Source organism: Ptychodera flava, chromosome 7, assembly GCF_041260155.1.
Source record: "Ptychodera flava strain L36383 chromosome 7, AS_Pfla_20210202, whole genome shotgun sequence".
Lineage (NCBI taxonomy): Eukaryota > Metazoa > Hemichordata > Enteropneusta > Ptychoderidae > Ptychodera > Ptychodera flava.
The window spans coordinates 31,180,633-31,199,000 of record NC_091934.1 but is presented as its reverse complement, the minus strand read 5'-3'; the positions used below and the strand labels follow the sequence as shown (position 1 = coordinate 31,199,000).

Genomic DNA, 18,368 nt, shown 5'->3' with positions numbered 1-18,368 from the left:
AAAAGTCGACTGAAAATATGCCACACCTAATTGATCACTGATGTCAGCCTTACAAATCCACACATCAGAGAGAGAGAGAGAGAGAGAGAGAGAGAGAGAGAGAGAGAGAGAGAGAGAGAGAGAGAGAGAGAGAGAGAGAGTGGAGGGCGGGGTAGAGAGATGCATGCATCATTTTATTGTTTCGTTAGAGTTGGGTGGTACGTGTTGTCTTGAATATTCACGTTTCTGCGAGTATATATCATAGACTGAGAGTTCATATTCGCGGTATGCCCTGGATGTTACACTGCCACAACGGTGAGAAAGGAAACGGTCATGTTAAAACGCTGCGTCACTCTGTGACGTCACTGAATAAGATCCACTTATGCAGCGGTGTACTTTAAATAAGTCATAAGCGGGTCAGTACATGTCCTCAATTGAACCTCTTAATGTGCATTAAGTGTTGTTTCGTTTACCGAATTGCGTCCCAACGCCGAGTGTGACCCCTGTTCAACTCTATTGTGTGTTGATTTACAATCCCTGCTGTAGAATCTGTGGTTGTTTGAATTGTCGTCGTTCAAGAGGTCATTAAAGCCCCAATAGCTGCGAAAGTGTAATAAACAGATTTCAAAATATCCTGACTTTTCCAAGAGTTTTCTGAGTGCTGGAAGAGTGTATGATAACTGTCATAAATGTCGAAAGTGGCATGTATTAAACGTTTTAAAATCATTTTAGATTCCTCGCCATTTTCAAAGAACTTATCATATGAATGAGAAAATAAAGATTGCATCAACAAAATGTTAACCATCGTGTGTTGTGCATTCAAGAATATGGCATCATGCTTGTTTCTGGTATGATCACGACGGGTATGTACAGAAAAACTGTTTTTCGTACTTTTCCGTCGGGCGCCATTTTATGAGTGCGGCATCCCTTTATTATTCAGCCTGTAAAAACGTCTAGGCATGGTCCAGATCAGCGAGCAGTGATATCTCAGTCTATACAAGCCCTTCGGTTAGCACATTTACAGAGCACAAACTTTAGTTTGAAAATATAATCATGAAAATAGTGCATAAAATTCGCAGCTATTGGGGCTTTAAAGAGGGCGTGTTTTAACACCGAAGATTTATCATACTTTGAGGGACAAGACTCCACCATTTCAACACTTATACGCACACCAGACTCCAGCAAGTGCTGCCCGACAGCAGACAAGTCACACTTTGTTTTATGTGCTAGTATGGCTTTTCATTAGATATGTTTAACATAGTTAGTGTGCCTCAAATTCGAATAAAAACTCATCTTACATAACTTTCAACACGGATAATACACTTTAGTCTTATGTGGATATACCAGTAGGTCATGTTTTGCTACACACATACGATCAAATTTCGACTGCGATGACTCAGCAAATATACAACTCAATTATAGATGAGTGGTTTTCAGTACTCCTGCGTTTCAAATAGCTTTATGTTGGGCAGCAATATTCGTTCACCAGACTTTGAGAATTTCAGGATCAACTATTTGGAAAAATAAATTAATTATAACTGTCATCCCTTGTATAGTACTTTTGTACATGATTTCCCTCCCTTTTGTCAGTTAATTGTAGAATAATTTTTACTGATGACCCTTTAGGAGCTCAACGTCAGTACGTGCATTCATTATTCATGAAGAGAGAGATTCGACTCATTAATCAGCCATGGTCACAACGGTTATATAGATGTATATCAAATCGATACTCTCGTATGTACACCTTCCTCACAAAACGTACACCATTCTATAGCGACGCGGACACAATGGTTATCGTCTGGTCATGAGACCCGTTGACGTCATTCCGGGATACACCTTACTCAATTTTTTTCCCGCAGCATCTCAAATAGCATCCAGCATCCGCCCTGTGCGATGCAGTGACTGGAATTTCCTGAATTTCGGGCATATTGAGTTTCGACCAGTGCCTGGACCTGCACATGTCATAACAGTATTACTTAAACTTGGGACGTTGTGTTGACTCACGAACACTTAATCTCCGGGAATCTCAACGATATTAGCTTTGTGTTAAACGACAGCCGCGGCATCCAGCGGCATTTTGTGTTCTTTATTCAGCACCTTAGAACATTACCTCGCAGTGGATGTTGGCGCCATATAAACGCTTTTGATTGACTGATTGATTGATTGATTGATCTATTAGCATTGCCCTGTACATACAATCATCCTTTTAAAACGTTATATGTCACTTTTCACTGATTAGTTTGTCATCTTTCTTGGCCTCAAGAAGGAACACTCGGTCAACGTGGAGACACTTTTGACTTTGAAGGGTAGAACGCCCCTGGAAATTAAAAGTTTGAAATACTTACCAAATATATATGTGTGTGTATATATATATATATATATATATATATATATATATATATATATATATATATATATATATATATATATATTATATATATATATATACTCTCTGTGCTCAAGTTCAGAGGTTGCCATAAAGCCATTATGGTGATAACCGGGAGGGCACATTGTATACATTTTGTATATATATATATATATATATATAATATATTATATATATATATATATATATATATATATATATATATATATATATTATATATATATATATATATATATATATGCCGATGACAGGAAAATCGTTGAAATGTTATTACTAGATATTACTGATGGAATTATTCCACTAGGGCGCTGCACATGATGGCCAAGCATCTTAAAAGTAATGCTCACATTCTAACGACACAGCGTGAAAGTCTGGTAATGTTCATTCCTTCAGTTTATTCTGTTTTGATATTTACATGTCCACTGCACAGACTTGGTATAAGTCTATACAGTAAGTTGTGTACATGACTGTTTACACAATATCTGAACACAACTTTGTGAATTGAATTTTCATTTGATTAGAACACTAATATTTATTATAAACGACCGCTTCAAAAACTTGAATGTACATTCACTATGTTCACCGTTTCTAGTCTGGGACCATGAGGGCGCAAAGAGCGATTTTCCAATCATCGGCACAAGTGGCCTTGGTCGTTTCAGGTTGTCTCATCTCGTGTCGGGTTTTCCGGTCTGTCAACTGTTAAAGTATACTAAAATTACGGTAAGCTGTACTTGTCTTCCATACGTCGTCTCAGTACTGGAATGTTTTCTTTACAGTAGTGTGTCGCTTATCCGAAACGTCGATTATATCCTATCGGTACCTGTCTGTTGACACTGTGCGCATGGTGAAGAATTGTCCCTTATTTGCTATTACCTCGTTTGACCCCGGGCACTCAATGTGTCGATCGATAAGCATTGCGCAGTCTGAGTGTTAGTTCGAAAGTTGCTGTGTATGAATGCTATCATAGAAAGCCCCCGCACTATTTCTGATGTAATTTTCTGTCGTTCATAGTCGCTTGCCTGATTTAAAATTTTCGACCATCATGTCGCTACACACATCCCTTTCCAAATTTACTGAACCGATCACGCACAGCTGGATTTGGTAGATATTGATAATGGTATGTCATTATGCCATTTTCATCAAACCATTTTTCATCATGGTATTTTTAATTTCTAGTAAAGGACCTCAAATTTGGGAACATGTGTCTCAAATTATATAATTCATTTACAGTGTACGTCTCGGGTTTGCGTGACCGTCGATAGGTGTTTACAAAGCTAGGTGTTTACGATACGATACGATGAAGGTGTTTACAAAGCACGCCATGATAACCGACAGGATACAGTGTTTTCGATTGATTTTCCACAATGCAAGTCAGTTTGCCCTTTTGAGGGCGATGGCGTTGCTTTTGCATTAGAAGTCCATAACAGCGTGAAAAGGTACCGGACTTAGAGCGTGCATGAAGCGATTTCAAAGACTACATTGTGGAAGATGTTGAAAACGAACATAATTATCTTTTTCTTGTTGGATCAACTGAGAATTTCAACATTGCAGAAATGTCAGTGACACTGTGCTTTTTGGTGGCTACATGGCCAATTAAGTTGTCACTCCAAAGTTATCGATTGATTACTTCCCTGTCATAAGCAAACAAAATTGTTTATAATACCCACATCGTGGAATGTGCTTGAAAATGTCAAGTAGATCTGACTCATGAAATTAAACACTAGAGGTCATTCAGTTCATTTTTTACTAGGCTATTTACACAGTCAAATGCCTATACATTGCTCTTGGTTTTATGTGACAGTGCCTTCATTGGTGATATTTTCATATTATGTCTGTGTTATTTTCGTGTTACCAGCAACATATCGTCACAGGTGTTATGCCTGCGGGGTGTAGTTCTTCCTTAACACTGCATGATGATTCCCGCGAATAAAATCTTTTGGCTCGAGAGGTTGCCCGTGTCAATACACGACAGATCAACTTACATTATCCATTTAACGTCCAGTCATTTTTCCTTATTCAATTTTTCAATTATTACGACACTCACTGAAACGAGTCAAAATGAAAATTGTTTACAAAAACGTTGTTTTATAATAAAAAATACTGCACTCTGCCGTTTAGATTGCTGGGACATTTAATATTAGACTTTAAAGTGCCTAAAATTTAAGAAATTGCGACAAATATCAGTTATTTTCAGATTGTCCCAGTTATGCAAAAATACAACCACTCCACTTAAGCAGATCTTACTTGCATTGCATATCATAAATAAAGAGCACAGAAAATATTACCTTCACGTGAGATAACATTACGGCAGTACAGGGTATGTGAGCGCTACTGTTGAGCTTTTTATCATGGCGTCTTCTGGTCTTGGCTCCACTGAAAATCGCCCATAATTATCGTTATTTACAGTTAAGGGACTGGACAGAAATTACAGGGAAGGGGTGGCCGCTGTTTTTCAAAGTGACGCTACGCTAAATATAGTGTCTCTACAAAAGCATTTTCGAAAAAATAGCAACCCTCCCCAGCAAATTCCATGCATAAAAACAGTGACCCTCTCCTGCGTGTCACGTCCCATATCAATAATATTTTCTTTTTTAAATATAATTTTTCATTGACCTTTAGACTGTCAAAGAACTATTTAAGCTTAGAAAATAATCCTTTCTATGCAAGTTGTTTTTCAAGTAATTCAATAAAAAGAGATCATATTTCACAATAAATAATACTATCTACTACTTGCAGTAAAATTGGTTATTCAAAATCAATCAAAAAGACCTACAATGGCTGTAATGTTTACCTTCATTAACAGTTTGGCTTGTAATTGTACAGAGGACACTGTTATTGTTGTTGACACTTATTACAGCCTATACGTCGCTATTGTACATGTATGCACTTTTTACCGCCCTCTCTGAGCCAACAACAAACAAATATTTATGGACGAAGGGCTACTTCGGCCAGGCCTTGCATTGTAGTAATTTTGCAAAAATAGTGACCCTCCCGAAAAGACAAGTGCGAATTATTATGAATCTTCCAAAAATCTTTGCGGCCGCGAAAAATTGCGATCCACCCAAAAACACACCGCCCCCCGGTCCCTAATTGAGAATGTCCCAGCAGTTTCAAGGGTGGAAACGTCGATTTCATTTTTCAGCCTGAAGAAGAGCCAATATGTCAAATTATGAAAACGTTTTCAAAGCTAAAACTAGGTCAAAGTTTTAAACTTTGTAACCGAGGAATCTACATTTATGAACATAAGATAACACTAACCTAGATCCATTTTTGTGATTCGAGCCAAAATCCTATCAGGTCGAAATTTTAGGAGATAGCCATAAGTATTATTCTAATAAATGACAACAGAGACCCGGTTTAACACTGAACATATCCGTTTTCTCTCAAGAAATGAGTGTTGAATTTTAGAGCTCTCAATCACTGAACGGTAGATCAAGCTAACGACCTGGAGACCTGAACATTGTTTACACTACCCGCATCATGCAACGCAGACGTTATGCGTGAATGGTCAGTTTGTCTAAAGTCAGCGGTGGTTAAAACTCCCCTTAGGTGTTATTTAGTCTCGAATTCAGTGACGGACACAATTTTTAAACTGTGTTTTAATAGAGCACCCCAAGGCTTGATTGATATTGCACGAAGAGTGGGGTTGATTTGCACTGTGCAATTTGCACAAAGCTTGACAAAGGAGACAAACAAGACCAGCTTGTTGTGCACGACTGGTCCCGGTTGATATCGTATGTACACAAGCTTAGGGAGCGTTCAGTTATTGCGGCCGGGGTTGGGCCGGCAAAATCCAGGGGGTTCACCTCAAATTTGAAAACTGCAAAGTGGGGGGGGGGGGGGGGTCATGCATTTTTCAAACAGCTCAGGGGGTCACTTAATTTTCATAAGTATCCGTCCCGTCAAAAAGCAGTTTCAGTTTTCAGAAATATTCTGGGAGATAAAAATGATTCGCTGCATGATTTCATTCTCTGAAGTCAGTTAACTAAATCTGAACAAAAGTATAATTATCTGTCACATGAACATATTGACTTGGCAGTTCCGAGGCTTGTCTTATTTTAAATCAAGCTCACTGAGGGCAATGAATAATTTCTATTACTTACATTATAGATATAGCAAGTTTTGTCAGGGAAATTATTTAACAGTTACCTGTCGACTAATAGTACCATGAAAAGTGAAATTTTACTTTTAGGTTAAATTCCAATATCATACTTGTTGTCAACATCTGAACTTTCAAATGCCCATCAATTATCAAACATCTATAAATGCACAAATTAATTTAGTTTAGCATTGTAAAAAATATTCATAGTTTTCTCATAGACTCCAATGTATAGTGAATCTACATTTCGGTGAAATTCCAAAATCCAATTTCTGGCGAATAAATCCATTTGTTACCACCCTAGTCTAATCAAGTATTAGTAATGGAGTAATCAAATATTAATAATGGAGGGTACATAAATACACAGGTTTACCTATTTTTGTATTGGAAAAAATTGTTCATAGTTTGCTCATTGAATCCCTTATATAGTGGATGAACATTTTCAGTGAAATTCCAAAATCAGATTTCTTGTACACATAACATGCATCATCATATTCTAATCTAGTAAAATTAAGTTAACTATTGAACATCTGTTTATGCATAACTATAGCAAGTCTTTCATTGGAAAAAAATATTCACAATTTTACCATGGACTCCCATGTATAGTGGATAACATTGTTTGTGAAATTCTAAAGTCAACAGCAAATTGTTGTCCACATAGCAGTTGTAACAGCCCTATTCCAATTATCAATAAGTACAATTAGGTCAATTATCAAATAGCTATAAATGGTACATAGATATAGTTTTGTATTGAAAAAGTATTACTTAGTTTTCTCATAGACTACCATGTATAGTTAATCAACATTGTCAAAGGCTGATTATCAATTAAATCCAAATATCAAAATTTTGTACATATATGCTTGCGCAAAAATATAATGCGATCCACCTGTTATTTCTGTCCAAGCCCTCTGAGGGGTAATGTCAAAATTATAGCAAGTCAGAAGGGGAAATTTGAACATAAACAACTTGTGAGCTTGTAAGGAGGGTTATTTGAAAATAATCTGCGAATCATTTTTTTTGGATTCTATCATGCCCCCAGAGGTGTTTGTGTGTGCAGCTTTACTCAAGCGATTGGGGGGGGGGGGGGGGGTCATGAATTTTATGTCATCTTCAAAGGGGAAGGGTGTCATCTTTTTTTGGTGCAATGGGTAGGGGGTTCAATTATTTTGACCGATGCGCAGGAAGAATTTGCCGGCCCAACTCCGGCCATAAAAACAGAACGCTCCCTTGATAGACTGCTGCCTTGTTCAGCCAAGTACAATCTTTGAAGAGTCCAATTTATAATATTCTCCGAGGCAATGCAGGTGCTATTAGGTTAGCATCATGTCTGTAGACATGTTCTAATTTATTTACAGCATTTTATAACAGCGGGACAGTTTTATGATACCGACTATCGGTTGATATGACAAAGGTATCTCGGTTGGGTGGTGACGAACGGCTTTTACGTTGGTGCCATTAGCTCACCCCTGAGCTAAGCAATTGCTGTCAAAAACTCACAAGGCGACAGAAAGCAAAAATTGAGCGGACAAATTTATGATCTTATTTGACAAGATACCGAACAATGCAACCCCTTTGATAGCTGCCTAGACTCAGTCTTGGTTCCAGTCGGGGAATTAAAAAACAACAAAATCATTTAAAAAAAGCTTCTCTTGCGTCTGGCCCAGGCTAGGTTTCCTGGCTATCAGACACGATACCCTGGAGTCTCTGCAGTAGACTAAGTGGGTTTGTTTTTACCGGATTCACCGTTGAAACTCCCGAGTATCGTGTTCACTCCACTCATCGCGGTCACCCCACGCACACTGTGACCACCCCACTCACACGTTAACAAGTTATAGGCTTGTACCAAGTCTAATAGCTGCAAAGGTTGAAGGCACAGCAGCTGTAACGTTCGATAAGCTCTCACAACGTGCGTTTGAATGTCGACCACGGTTGCTTGCGCTACCCCGAAAGCATATTGAGACACAAGTGTTTAGCTTGTCAACTTAGCTTAGACAAGGTATACACGTCACTTGCGTTAAGTTGTCGAGCAGTGAATTCTAGTCCGAGCAAAGATAAAAATCAAGAATTACAATGCAATTTACAGGTACACAAGGTATGTTGGCCAGCCGACAACTGTCTATTTCAACATGGTTTGGGGAGCAGTTGACGTATATAAATAGTGAAAATATCATTTGGTCGACTATATGAACCTAGGCCCTCCCTGGACATCCGAACCGTACGCATTTATTTGCCCTGATGGTATTCTAGAGGTATATGACAATACGCAAACTGACTCTGATCAACCCAACAATGTACATTCGTAAATCTTCTGGTTTCGCCGTACACCGTATGAAGTCTAGGTTTCTTGGATTTTACCCGAAAAGTGCATTCGTAATCTTGTTGAATAAAAGTTACTTTTCTGAGGGATGTTTTTAAAATGATCTTCATATGGGAAATGGGGTGAAACCTCTTGGTACAACCTCAGAAAAAATTACTAGGCTGTCTCGCCGACTGTAATTTGAAAACCTTAACGACTGTTATCGCCATGGAAACAGCGGGTAAACAATCTCGAAGGTGAAAATGAGACGTACACACAAATTTATCGGCATCAATTGGTATTGTAGAGTTGTGTTTATTTCTTACTTAGTCAATACTAGCTTGGACTATTTAATATCCCCACACAGGAGAATGGGAATGACCAGTTTTTAAGTATCCATAATTTCGAACCCATGTCACTGCTCACTAAGTATAGTACGGCATAGTCGGGAATCAGCGCTGGCAGTGGCGAGCAACGCATGCGTATAAGCGATACACTATCGCGCCAATACGATCGAACCATTGCCAAATCACTTCGGACTTTGATTGCTACATAAAAGTGACATTAGTGTTATTGCAGTTTGGTTAACAGAATATTCAGTAAACAAAAAATCCATACGATTGGCGCCACTAATATCAAATGCTTAAATTTAGTAGGTATACTGAATATGGTTGTAAACAAGATGCCATTATCTGTCTGTTATCGGCCAATAAAATGTCCTTTATTATCGTTTATCGTAGATTATAACTGCGGTAACATTTTTGAGTATACCAACAGAGTAAGATTGCATTTGGATATTTCAAAACGAGCCTCATTAGAGCACTTGCTTTGATATAATAACTAAAACTTGCTGTGTGAGTTTGTATCTTTATTTCGTCAAACGTCTCAGGCATTTTGTTCTTCAGTTGTCAAGTTCTTGGTGCTTTCAAATATTATACAGCTTATGAACTAGGCAAGATAATCGTTATACGTAATTACCGAAAGTAACATAAAAGCCTTGATGTGTTTGTCACAGAAGAAAAGTATTTAAATGTCGACAACGACAGAATTTCGGATTGGATGGATGACAAACGCATACAAACTTATTAATAGAGGGGATTTCGTGACGCTTAAGGTAGGTACCTGACCAAGATTTCACCTTTCAAATGTGTTGCCGTGGCTAAATGCATAGAGCCAGCATAGGGGAATTCGAACTAATGACATAAAGAGAACTCAAGATCAGTGTCTATTCGTGATATGTCTTGAAAGGGCAACTAATATGCTGTTGCAAACAAAATCTGAACAAAAACAGAAGTTTGAACAAACATTATCGACGCTCTACGTCTCACGTTCCTACCGTGCTATTTGCCATCACTGACCGCTTACTCACGCGACGATAACGTCATACTCACCTCCTAGTCGCCCAAAAAAGTTTGAATACGTGCGAATATTTTACAAATGTAAACTGGGATTTTCTCTTATCATCTTAATTTTCTCTCAGACAGTTGCAAATATGTATCTGAGGTGACGATGCACAATAGAAAATTCGATATGCAAAACACATTGAAGTTGCGGATAGTTGAAACCCGAAAAAGTCCATTATTGTCTCGCTTGACTCTAAATGAATTGAAATATGCGAGTGTTCAAAAACAAACGAACAAAACAAAAGAAAATCAAAAGAAAATACAAAAAAAACCCCCGAAAACACAATGATACTGAAAAATATTTTACTGTACATGTATTCAAGAATTTCAAAATTGCAGAAATATCAATGATACTGTGCTTTTGGAGGCTGCATGGCCAACTTTTCACTAGAAAGTTACCAATAGATGTCATGAGTAAACGACTGTTGTTTTTAATACCCGCATCGTATAATATGCATAAAACTCTCAAGTAGATCTGAGTCATTCAGTTACTTTTCTTTCTACTATGTACTCAGTCATATGCCTTAGCCACATTGCTTATTGTGACATTCCCTTCATAGGAGATATTTCCGTATTATTTTAGTGTTATTTCCGTGTTACCAGCAACACATCGTCATAGGTGTGTTATGTCCTTTGGGTGTAGTATTCCTTAACACTGCAGGATGATTCCTGTGAGCAAAAATTTTGGCTCCAGAAGTTACCCGTGTCAATACACGACACATAAAGTATTTTTTTCCGGCAAGGTGAAATCATTTTTCTTTATTCAATATTTAAATCATTACTTCACTCGCTGAAATGTGTCAAAGTAGAAATAAAAATTGTTTACAAAAATGTTGTTTTATCACAAAAAATACTGCACTCTGCCGTTAAGATTGCTAGAATTAGATTGCTAAAATTAGACTTTAAATTGCTTAAAATTTAACAAAATTACTAGTATCAGTGATTTTTTTAGATTGTCCGAGCTATGAAAAAATACAACCACCCCACTTCTTCAAAGCAGATCTTACTTTCATTGCGTATCATAGATAAAGTGCACAATAAAAATTACCTCTACACATAAATTACGGCAATACACTGTATGTGAGCCCCTGCACACAATTTTGCATCAATGAAACAGAGAGATCTCTGAAAACCAGATTTCTTGAACACCGGCGTCCCAGCTCTACAACATTGGAGGTTTCCCAACATATCCACATTGAATCACCAGACCACTTTGTGGACTTGGGAAATGTAGAAATTCTTGATAGGGATCCTCGATACTTCGAAAGGGGTATCAAGGAGGCGATATATGTCCGTGTTAACCAGCTATACCTTAATAGAGACAGTGGAAGGTATAAATTACCAAGAGTCTATGACCCAATTTTGATGTCCAAACATTGAGATCGCGTTATTCTGTAGACGAAGGTTGTAGTGCTGCAATCGAAAATTTCAGTGACTAAAATTTAGCGTGTTGAGATCAAAAGTTCAATTGACAGTAAGTGAGTCCTACTGTTAAGCTTTTTATCATAGCGATTACTGGTCGTGGCTCCATTGAATAGCACCCATAATTATTGTAATTTCAAGGTAAGGGACTAGACAGAAAGGAAAGGGAGGCCGGTATTTTAAAAGTGAAGCTGCGCTAAATAAAGTGTCTCTTCAAAAGCGTTTAGGAAAAAATTACCCCCAGCTAATTTCAATGTATAAAAAACAGTGACCCTGTCCTGCTTGTCACGTTCCATATCAACATTATCTTAATTTGACCTTTGGACTGTCAAAGAATAGTTTTTAGCCTAGAAAATAATCCTTTCTAAGCAAGTTGTTTTTCAAGTAATTCAATAACAAAAGATCATATTTCACAATAAGTAACACTATATACTACTTGCAGTAAAACTAGCTATTCAAAATCAATCAAAAAAGACTGTTACAAGGTTTGTTAGGGAGAAATGAATATTAGTTTACCCCTTGACTACAATGAGAGGGGAATTGATACTTTTGGGTTAAATTGCAATATTTGTTGTAATGTTCACATCTGCATTTAAAAACACCCTATTCTGACCAATTACGGTTTTATCAATTGTCAAACACTCATAATAGCACAGATTTAGCTATTTAGTATAGACAAAAATTATTCATAGTTTTCTCAAAGACTAAAATGTACAGTGAAATTTGTATCAGTGAAATTCCAAAATCAAATTTCTTGTACACACATGCACTTGTAACCATCCTATTCAGGAATTTTTTTGTCAAGTATCGAATGTCTATCAATGCACTGATATTGCCTGTGTTATTGTGGGAAAAATTATTCATAGTTTTGACATAGACTCCCATGTATAGTGAATCCACATTTTCGGTGAAATTCCAAAATCAAAATTCTTGTACACATATGCACTTGTAACCATCCTATTCTAATCAAGTGCATTACATCAATTATCCAATGTACGTAAATGAACAAATATTGCTAGTTACATATTGAAAAAACATTGTTCGTTTTTTTCTCATGAACTCCAAATGAAGTAAATCAACATTTTTCAGTGAAATAAAAATAAATTTTAAGTTCTTGTACATTCATACACTTTTAACCGCCCTCACTAAGCCAAGTACATTTACATAAATTATCAATCACTTATATAAAAGTATATATAGCTTGTTTGTAGGAGAAAATGGTTAATTGTTTGTCGAATTGGCTCCCATCGGGTATCATTCGTTATAATGGACAAAGCGCTACATCGGCTATATTTTAGATTGTAATAATTTTGAAAAAATGGTGACCCTCCCCCAAAGGCATGTGCGAAATTTCATAACCCTTCAAAAACGCTTGCGCGAAAAATTCCGATCGATCCCTAAAACACACTGTTTTTCCACCTGTAATATCTGTCCAGTTTCTAATTGAGAATGTTCGTGCAGTTTTAAGAGTGGAAACGTCGATTGCATGATTTTTCCTCTGGAAGAAAAGCCAATATGTCAAATTATGAAAACGTTTTCAAGGCTAATACTTTGGCAAAGTTTTTAATCTTTGTAACCGAGGAATTTTTATTCATGAATATAAGATAACACTAATCTGAATCCATTTTTGTGAATCGAGCCAAAATATCATCCGGTCGAAAATTTAGAAGACAGCCATAAGTATTATTCCAAAAAATGACAACAGCGAGCAGGTTTAACACTGGGCATATCGGTTTCCTACTGAGAAATGAGCCTTGAATTTTAGATCAGAGTTCTCAATCACTGAGGGGTAGATCACGCTAACGACCTAGAGACCTGAACATTGTATACACTACCCGCATCATGCAACGCAGACGTACTGCATGAATGGTCAATTTGTTAAAAGTTAGCTGTGGTTAAAACTCCCCTGAGATGTCATGTTGTCTCGATTTCAGTGACGAACATAATTTCAAACTCTGTTTTGATAGAGCACCTCAATGCTTGATCGATATTGCACGAAAAGTTCACGAAACAGTGGAGTTTATTTGCACGGTCTAATTTGCACAAAGCTGAAAGCGAGACAAACGAGACCAGTCTGTTACCTTGAATTGACTGGTCCCGGATGATAGCGTACACTAGCTAAATAGACTGCTGCCTTGGTCAGCTCAGTATAATGTTCGAAGAGTCACATTAATGATATCCGAGGCACTGCAGGTGCTATAACGTTAGTATTATGTCCGTGGACATGTTCTAGTTCATTGACAGCATTTTATAACAGTAGGGGCAGTTTTATGATACCGACTATCGGTTGATATCGACAAAGGTATCTCGGTTGGGTGGTACGGTGACGAGCGGATTTTACGTTGGTGCCATTAGCTCATGCCTGAGTTGAGCAATTGCGGTCAAAAACTCTCAAGGCGACAGAAGGCACAAAAATAAGCGCGCAAATTTGTTATCTTGTTTGACAAGACACTGAACAATGTCAATCCTTTGATAGCTGCCTAGATTCAGCCTTGGTTCAAGTCGGTGAATTTAACAAAACAACAACAACAAAATCATTTACAAAAGCTTCTCTTTGGTCTGGCACGGGTCAGGTTCCCATGCTATCGTTTGAATGGCGACCAAGGTTGCTTGTGCTACCCCGAACGCATATTGAGACATAAGTGTTTAGCTTGTCAACTCAGCTAAGACAATGTGGTAAGTTGTCGAGGAGTAAATTCTAGTCCGAGCTACTATAAAAATTAAACAATTATTATGCAATTTACATGTATACAAGGTGTGTTGACAAGCCGACAACTGTGTATTTCAACATGGTCTGGGGAGTATTGACATATTGAAATGGTGAAAATATCTTTTGATCGACTATATGAACCGAGGCCGTCCCTGGACATCTGAACCGTACGTATTCATTGGTTCTGATGATATTCCAGCCTGAGGTATATGATGAAAATACACGGACTGACTCTGATCAGCCTAACACTGTACATTCGTAACTCTTCCGGTTTCGTCGTACACCGTATGGTGTCTATTTTTTGTGATGTTACCCATTCATAATTTTGTCGATTAAAGTTACCTTACTGAGGGGTGTTTGTAAAATGCCTTTCCTTATAGGAAATAGGGAGAACCTCCAGGTTGCCTCGCCGACTGTAATTTGAAAACCTTAACGACTGTTATCGCCATCGGCCATATCTTTGATTGTAATAATTTTGAAAAAATGGTGACCCTCCTCCAAAGGCATATGCGAAATTTCATGACCCTTCAAAATCGCTTGCACGAAAAAATCCGATTGATCCCTAAAACACACCGTCCTTCCACCTGTAATATCTGTCCAGTCCCTAATTGAGAATGTTCAAGTTTCAAGAGTGGAAACGTCGATTTCATTTTTCAATTGGAAGAAATGCCAATATGTCAAATTATGAACACGTTTTCAAGGCTAACACTTTGGTAAAGTTTTTAATCTTTGTAACCGAGGAATTTACATTCATGAATATAAGATAACACTAACCCGAAACCATTTTTGTGAATCAAGCCAAAATGTCATCCGGTCGAAAATGTACAAGACAGCCATAAGTATTATTCCAACAATTGACAACAGCGAACCGGTTTAACACTGAGCATATCGATTTCTCCTGAGAAATGAGCTTTGAATTTTAGAGTTCTCAATCACTGAGCGGTAGATCACGCTAACGACCTGGAGACCTGAACATTGTTTACACTACCCGCATCATGCAACGCAGACGTAATGCGTGAATGGTCAGCTTGTTAAAAGTTAGCTGTGGTTAAAACTCCCCTGAGATGTCATGTTGTCTCGATTTCAGTGACGAACATAATTTCAAACTCTGTTTTGATAGAGCACCTCAATGCTTGATCGATATTGCACGAAAAGTTCACGAAACAGTGGAGTTTATTTGCACGGTCTAATTTGCACAAAGCTGAAAGCGAGACAAACGAGACCAGTCTGTTACCTTGAATTGACTGGTCCCGGATGATAGCGTACACTAGCTAAATAGACTGCTGCCTTGGTCAGCTCAGTATAATGTTCGAAGAGTCACATTAATGATATCCGAGGCACTGCAGGTGCTATAACGTTAGTATTATGTCCGTGGACATGTTCTAGTTCATTGACAGCATTTTATAACAGTAGGGGCAGTTTTATGATACCGACTATCGGTTGATATCGACAAAGGTATCTCGGTTGGGTGGTGACGAGCGGATTTTACGTTGGTGCCATTAGCTCATGCCTGAGTTGAGCAATTGCGGTCAAAAACTCTCAAGGCGACAGAAGGCACAAAAATAAGCGCGCAAATTTGTTATCTTGTTTGACAAGACACTGAACAATGTCAATCCTTTGATAGCTGCCTAGATTCAGCCTTGGTTCAAGTCGGTGAATTTAACAAAACAACAACAACAAAATCATTTACAAAAGCTTCTCTTCGGTCTGGCCCGGGTCAGGTTCCCATGCTATCGTTGATAATTTTTCACATCGTTCGTTTGAATGGCGACCAAGGTTGCTTGTGCTACCCCGAACGCATATTGAGACATAAGTGTTTAGCTTGTCAACTCAGCTAAGACAATGTGGTAAGTTGTCGAGGAGTAAATTCTAGTCCGAGCTACTATAAAAATTAAACAATTATTATGCAATTTACATGTATACAAGGTGTGTTGACAAGCCGACAACTGTGTATTTCAACATGGTCTGGGGAGTATTGACATATTGAAATGGTGAAAATATCTTTTGATCGACTATATGAACCGAGGCCGTCCCTGGACATCTGAACCGTACGTATTCATTGGTTCTGATGATATTCCAGCCTGAGGTATATGATGAAAATACACGGACTGACTCTGATCAGCCTAACACTGTACATTCGTAACTCTTCCGGTTTCGTCGTACACCGTATGGTGTCTATTTTTTGTGATGTTACCCATTCATAATTTTGTCGATTAAAGTTACCTTACTGAGGGGTGTTTGTAAAATGCCTTTCCTTATAGGAAATAGGGAGAACCTCCAGGTTGCCTCGCCGACTGTAATTTGAAAACCTTAACGACTGTTATCGCCATCGGCCATATCTTTGATTGTAATAATTTTGAAAAAATGGTGACCCTCCTCCAAAGGCATATGCGAAATTTCATGACCCTTCAAAAACGCTTGCACGAAAAAATCCGATTGATCCCTAAAACACACCGTCCTTCCACCTGTAATATCTGTCCAGTCCCTAATTGAGAATGTTCAAGATTCAAGAGTGGAAACGTCGATTAGACATACACAATAATGATGTATGATCACTACTTTATTGATTTCTGTAATGTCTTTTTTTCTCAGATTTAATGAGACATGTATTTGAAAATTTTTGATAACTCCAATAAAAACGTTAAAAAAAAAAAAAACAAAAAAAAAAACGTCGATTTCATTTTTCAATTGGAAGAAATGCCAATATGTCAAATTATGAACACGTTTTCAAGGCTAACACTTTGGTAAAGTTTTTAATCTTTGTAACCGAGGAATTTACATTCATGAATATAAGATAACACTAACCCGAAACCATTTTTGTGAATCAAGCCAAAATGTCATCCGGTCGAAAATGTACAAGACAGCCATAAGTATTATTCCAACAATTGACAACAGCGAACCGGTTTAACACTGAGCATATCGATTTCTCCTGAGAAATGAGCTTTGAATTTTAGAGTTCTCAATCACTGAGCGGTAGATCACGCTAACGACCTGGAGACCTGAACATTGTTTACACTACCCGCATCATGCAACGCAGACGTAATGCGTGAATGGTCAGCTTGTTAAAAGTTAGCTGTGGTTAAAACTCCCCTGAGATGTCATGTAGTCTCGATTTCAGTGACGAACATAATTTTCAAACTCTGTTTTAATTGAGCACCTCAATGCTTGATCGATATTGCACGAAAAGTTCACGAAACAACGCAGTTGATTTCCACGGTCTAATTTGCACAAAGCTTAAAACGGAGACAAACGAGACCAGTCTGTTGCCTTGAATTGACTGGTCCCGGATGATAGCGTACACAAGCTAAATAGACTGCTGCCTTGGTCAGCTCAGTATAATGTTTGAAGAGTCACATTAATGATATCCGAGGTAATGCAGGTGCTATAACGTTAGTATTATGTCCGTGGACATGTTCTAGTTCATTGACAGCATTTTATAACAGTAGGGGCAGTTTTATGATACCGACTATCGGTTGATATTGACAAAGGTATCTCGGTTGGGTGGTGACGAGCGGATTTTACGTTGGTGCCATTAGCTCAAGCCTGAGCTGAGCAGTTGCGGGTAAAAACTCTCAAGGCGACAGAAGGCACAAAAATAAGCGCGCAAATTTGTTATCTTGTTTGACAAGACACCGAACAATGTCAATCCTTGATAACTGCCTAGATTCAGCCTTGGTTCAAGTCGGTGAATAAAAAAAAAACCAACAAAATCGTTTACAAAAGCTTCTCTTTGGTCTGGCCTAGGTCTGGTTTCCTTGCTATCGTTTGAAAATTTTTCACATCGTTCGTTTGAATGGCGACCAAGGTTGCTTGTGCTACCCCGAACGCAAATTGAGACATAAGTGTTTAGCTTGTCAACTCAGCTTAGACAATGTGGTAAGTCCGAGCTACTATAATCATTAAATAATTATAATGCAATTTACAGGTATACAAGGTGTGTTGACAAGCCGACAACTGTGTATTTCAACATGGTCTGGGGAGTATTGACATATTGAAATGGTGAAAATATCTTTTGATCGACTATATGAACCGAGGCCCTCCCTGGACATCTGAACCGTACGCATTCATTGGTT

At 38.0% G+C, this 18,368-nt stretch overlaps 1 protein-coding gene across 1 annotated transcript in view; it reads left to right on the top strand.

Annotated features, from left to right (window-relative positions):
• The first annotated feature begins 2,977 nt into the window (after positions 1-2,977).
• LOC139137247 (mucin-2-like) overlaps positions 2,978-18,368 on the top strand; it is a 35,881-nt gene continuing 20,490 nt past the window's right edge. The window contains exon 1 of the mRNA XM_070705240.1: positions 2,978-3,085. The gene's annotated coding sequence lies outside the window, so the exon portion shown is untranslated. The remainder of the gene's footprint in view (positions 3,086-18,368) is intronic.